Raw genomic sequence first — 6,000 nt, 5'->3', positions numbered from 1 at the left:
TGTGTTTGAAAATCAAAATAGTTGGTAGAAAAAAAAACAGGGAAATTTCTAACTTGGAAAAGTCAATAATTTGTGAGAAAAAAATCTGAGAAATTTTCTGGAAAAAATATGAAAATTTTGGAGTTTTAAAAGTCAAATTTGCTAGAAAAAAAATAAATTTAGTTTTAATTAGTCTAAGAAATTTACTAAAAGAGAAACTTTTTCAGAGTTTAATTTTTTTTATTAAAAAAATTTCTTTCTAAATTAATCTCATAAATTTACTAGAAAAAAAACTTGGAAGTTTCTGAGTTTCAAAAGTCAAATTTCCAATTCTTTTCTAGAAAATCTCTGAGATTAATCTTAAAATTTCTGAGTCTTTTGATAGCAAATTTTCAACTTTTCAAACTTAGTATTTTCCTTGATTTTTCCAGAAGATTTGTGAGCTTTTAAGGAAGATATTTACTCCTCCTTTTTCTTTTTTGGCCCTTATACATCATTGTACCAACAGCCTGCTTCTGCTGCGGTGAATTTAAAACAGAGTCAGAGAGCATTGATCGCCAGCTTACTCTGTATGCTCTCCAGCATAATCACATGTGGACAGATTTACCGAGACAATCTGTACTTTTACAGATTCAGCTCATTTAATTGTCTGCTAAAATCTTTTCTCCTGGACGCTCAAATGAACCTCATCTTCAGGTACTAAAATAGCCCTTTATACTTGACGAAGTGAGTAAGTCAGAGGTTTAGTCTGTGACTGAGTCATTTACCTTTGTAGTTTACTTAATTTAGCAAAGTGAGACTGGAAGCATTTGGACTTCAAGGGGCAGCAATTAACACATAGAACTGCAATTTCAAGTTAATTTCCTCTTTATCAAAACTCAAGTGGTGTTTGTGACTTCAAACCTGAAATCTTGCTGTAAAAGAGCATCCAGCTCTTTAGACATTACTGCAATTTCCTCTTTTGATGGGTGAAATCAATTTAAAATTAATTAAAATGGCCACTTCAATTAATTTAATCCCTCTTGCAAAGCAAATATTTATTTATTTATCTTTAATTATTAGGTTTAAGGACATTAGTTCAATTTAAAATGATTTCAGACAGATAATTCAGTGAATTATGGTTTCTATATGTGATCACCTGAGTTTTTCTTTAGTGAATTTTCTTGAATTATTCTGACAGTTTTCACTTTTCTCCTCCATCTTAGCCATAATACTTCAGGTTTAGCAACCTACAGAGTAAGTAACATTATGGAAATATAGAAACTTAAACAGAATTTATTTGATTGAACTTCAATGTTTAGGCATATTCTCTATTCCTGGTGCAAATGGACATTTTAACCCACCACTGCTCTGGCTCTAACTACAAAATTCTTGCCAATAAAGTGAACAAATTAAAATCTACAGTGCTACACTCAGTGTATTTAAACACAGACATCTGTTTATCCTGTGCCTGCTATTGAATAGTGTCTCTGCTGTAAAGAAATGCACACACCTCCAAATTGCACAGGTTACTTGGAGACTGAAGGAAGTTATTCAGGCTACCAGTAATTCCACTTAGTGATAAGGGGAAGTTTGGTCTTTCATAACAGTGGAATAGAATTCATTATTTTTGTAATTGTAATTGCTTTACTATATATTCCATTATTATAGATAATAATAATAATGTTTACACTGGTGGTGCATAAATCTCCCACGAACATTTTTAACCTTTCCATACACAAGTCAAAAACACTCACACTGCTGAAAAGAAGAAAAATAAAAAAACAAGAGAAACCTAATACAGAAGTAGTTTAAGAAGTACAGATTCCTGATAATGGTGAGAACACAAAGCCTGAAAAAAAGTCTAGGTGGAAAAATAAGCTTATTAAACCGTCACCTTTTCATGCACAGCATTATGAAAAAATCAAAACGGCAAAATCTTTCTAGTATATTTTCATCTGTCAACTTGAAAAATAACTAATATTTATTTATCATATGGTGCAGGGATCCAGTACAAAATACAATAATCAATGCCACCAAACATGTTATTAGTAAGAAAAAGATGCTTCCTCCTTGCAGGTCTAACAAAAGCATTGACAGGAATAATATCCAGATATCGATCTCCTTCACCTTGGTTATCAGATGAAGCCTTTGGATGAGAGGGGAAATATTCTCAAGAAACAAGAGAAGAAGTCACTCAGGACTGTCATGTTCACCAGCGTACACTTTGGTTCTTGGTGAGCAAAGTGGAAATTATATAAAAATGATTACAAAAAGACCTAGCAAGCTAAAATTATGAATTAAATTTTAAAAAGTAAGAAAGAAAATGTTAATTTTCTTGTGGAAAAACAGCATGAGACAGATCAGAAGCTGAAAAACCTCCTAGGAGTTAAGAGATGGTGTCCCTTTATTTACAGTGTTTCTCCAAATGTGCTCACTACAGCATATTATCTGACTGACTGAAAGCCGACAGAAAACCCCACCGGACCTGGAGGATGCTGGCCTTTAACCTGTGGCTGTCAGCCTGAAACTAATCAGCTCCCAGGAGCAACCTGCACACTAAAGCCCTTTTCATACATGCAGCACGCAACATTGCAGCTCTCTGTCCGATAAACTGATGGAATTCTGTCATTCATCCACGCGGAGCTTTACATTCATGTTTTTTCTGTCCACGATGGAAAGGCACATGGTGTATCAGAAATATTTGCCCTTTAAAGGCTGTTCATGAAGTAATGAATAGTGCAAAAGGTCACAAATTGCTCATCTTTATCTCAGATGTTACTACCCACATTCGCCTGAGACTCCAAATTCTTCAATTTGACACAAAATAGTTAAGGTTAAAGAGAATATTGATTAATATTAGATCAATGGTTTATTGGATTAAAATTGGTTCCAATCAATTAGATAGTAAAGTCTGCTTAACCTTGTTTTAGTGTTGTAGTTTGGCCTCCATCCAGCAGAGGGCGCCACTGGTCGTCCTTAATTCCAGGATTTTAAAATGATCAAAAACCTTATAAAACTAATAAGAAATCATAGGTATCTTGATCGTGCAGAGTGTGGTGCCCACTCACAAACATTCAGATTATAGACAGAAAATCCCGTGGAATCCCACTCTACCCTACGTGAATCTGGAGTAAACAAACATGGATAACAATTTAGAAGCAACAGTGGTTTGGGGTGTTTTTAAAGTAAAAACATTACAAAAATAAAAGGAGTGGAAACACTGTGAGCTCTATTTTCTGCATTGTGACATGAAGGTGAGTTGGTCTGTTTCTAATAACGTCCACTTAGACATTCTTCTTCTCTTGATACAAGACAAAACTCAGGTTTTAACAAAATGGCTGCTTATCAACTAATCACTATAAGATCAATCAACATTAGCTTGATAACTTGCATCCCTAATAATAAAAGAGCAATTTATGTAAAACATACGCCATCCATGCCATATGTTCCTCACCATGTGATGGAGTGATGAGTATCTCAACCCCCTGAGATCGTCTCCCAGTATATCAGGGAACGTGGAGACAGTTTCTGACCTCAGAGCCAGCGGGTCGATGATGGGTTGAGAAGAAGCAGACATCAGGTAGGCAGCAGCGACGTGACATGGCATGCAGACTGATGCAGAAGGATCGCAGCTTCAATGGAGCGCACATTTCCGCAAGCAATGTTTGATATGCTTGGTGGAGTTTGTGGAAGTAGCAAAGCAGCTGGAGTTGGCTGGTTTGAAGGAGAAATACATACTTTATGTTTACTCTGTATTATGGAATTCATTATTTAAGCAGGAGTTCTTCTGTTTACATTTAGTCTTACAATTTAGTTAATTCCTTCATGAGTGATGTTGGGAAAACTGCATCCAAACAATGCAAAAAAGAGCAATTAGAATGATACACAATGTTTTTTTTTTCTTGTTTTTTTTTCAAATCGCAACTTGTGACATTTAAAGATTTGGTACAATTTAAAAACACACAGGTAATATTTACAGCTACAATCAACATGCTTACAAAGAAAATTCATAATTTTATAAATTCAGCACTCTTAAAAGCGTCCATATTTGACATGATTTTGGAAATTTTATGTTGAAGCTAATGTTTTTACCCTGTATTTGCTTTGAATAAGTATTGCTTTTTTTAATTTTTCAAATCAAATATATCAAATATATCAAATCAAAAATAATATGTAAACTGGAGTAGCTCTGTCTCCAAAGTCAACATTCCTGCATATTTCTGTGCATTGAGAGAAGCTGGAACAGGGAAAGATTTAACTGTTTGTGCTTCTTTAACGTAGAAAGTTCTGCCGTTTTGGGCTCTTTTCAGAAAGATATTTTAGGGCCTCTTGTCTTTTAAAATCCAAATAAGCTGTTGTTGAGCATGCCACCAAATTCAATGTTTACACTGCCACGTAAAAATGGCTGCAAGCAGATGTGCAATTATACAAATGTACATCTTTGAAAAGCAGAAGTGTGACCTCCTGCACAATCAATAAGAATGGAACAAGTGGTTTCTGGATGGATCATTTGTGATGTTACGTTTCGGAGGTTTTAGAAATGGCTCATTTTCCAGACCCCCCTAAAACACTAACTTATTGACAAAAACTGTCTGTGTGGATTTTTTAAATGCGCTTGGACTTTTTTTTAGAACCAGTAGAAACTCAAATGGAAGTATAAAAACATGTAAAATGTGTAGTACATCGCCTTTAATTCAGTAACTTCTTTCTCAATATTGCTTTTGGCCCCAGTATTTGGTGCAAATTCCATGAAGTGTTTAAACATAAAAGAAAAAAAAAACAAACGTATTGTTCTTTTGAATGTGCTGTAAAGATGCTGCAATGATCAAAGTGTTATTGAGTTTCTGCAGCTCACAGTAACAGGATCCGGTTACTTATTACCAGAGACTTGATCTGCCACTTAACTTTCAACCTTCACCATTTAAATTAGCTTCTACCTTTTCATGATTTAAATGTTCGGTTGAAGTTGTGCATTTGATCCACTGAGGCTTCTGCTTTCTGAATAGAGCTGCTAAACAAGTAAACCTATTCATTTAGAAAGAAGCTCACTGGGGCTGTTTTTGTTCTGCAACAAAACAGAGGCCAAGCTTAAAGTAGCCGAGAAAATATCATGGACAAAATTAAAGTGAATGAATTCAGAAAGTCATTACTCTAGGCTGAGCTGTGACAAATAAAACTGTTTTGGTCATGATTCCATTTTACACACATATCTGTGAAACCTCAGCTCAGTTGGCGAAGCGGTAGAAGACGTTTCTCTTTGAAATAAAATTAATTGCTTTTCTTGCATCTCACATTGTAGCCCAGTTTGAAGGCCACAGATTGATTTTTGTCAAACATTTGAAACACATTTTTTTTTGAAGGGAGAAAAAAACCACAGAAATGGTTAAATGAACGGATGCTGGAAAAATCCAATCAAAAACTTGCATTTTGTTTTAGTAATTAAACTGCAAGTTGGATCCCTCGGGTTTAAATCAACATGAGGGCTACAACACATTCACACCTGAACGGTTTCCTCATTTAGCATCAAAATCAAACACCCAGCTGGTTTGCAACATGCATTTTAGATGTGCACATGCATATTTCCCATGTTTCCTGTAGACTTCGCCATCGACGAAATATGATCCTCCAAACTGCGCTCACTCTCTGCTGATTCCCCCTGCCGTCTGTCCCTTGGTGGGTGTTCATTATCCCTTTCTTTCTGCAAAACCTCCTCTCCCCTTTTTGTTTTCTGGCTTTTTATTTCAAGGTAAAAAACCCAACTGAATGCCATCATGAGCTCCTCTCCCAGGAGGGTTCACAGTTGCCCCTTTCGTCCCCTAAAAGGGGCGTGAATCCGAGGTAACACTGAGCTGTTTTATTCTACACAGCCGACTACGTGAGCAGCATGAAAACCGTCCTTTATTTTTCTTTTTTTTCTCTCTCTTAAAATGCTCCATTTTATCCAATGTTGGTACCTGCAGTTTTAATTTATTCCAGAGAAAAAAACGTGTGACTCTTTATGATTATTGTTTTCATATGCAGAGTTTTCATTTAGCATAA

Source organism: Poecilia latipinna, unplaced genomic scaffold, assembly GCF_001443285.1.
Source record: "Poecilia latipinna isolate Pla-1442-1.1 unplaced genomic scaffold, P_latipinna-1.0 Scaffold1044, whole genome shotgun sequence".
In the NCBI taxonomy this organism is placed as follows: Eukaryota; Metazoa; Chordata; class Actinopteri; order Cyprinodontiformes; family Poeciliidae; genus Poecilia; species Poecilia latipinna.
Note: the sequence above shows the minus strand (reverse complement) of the source record.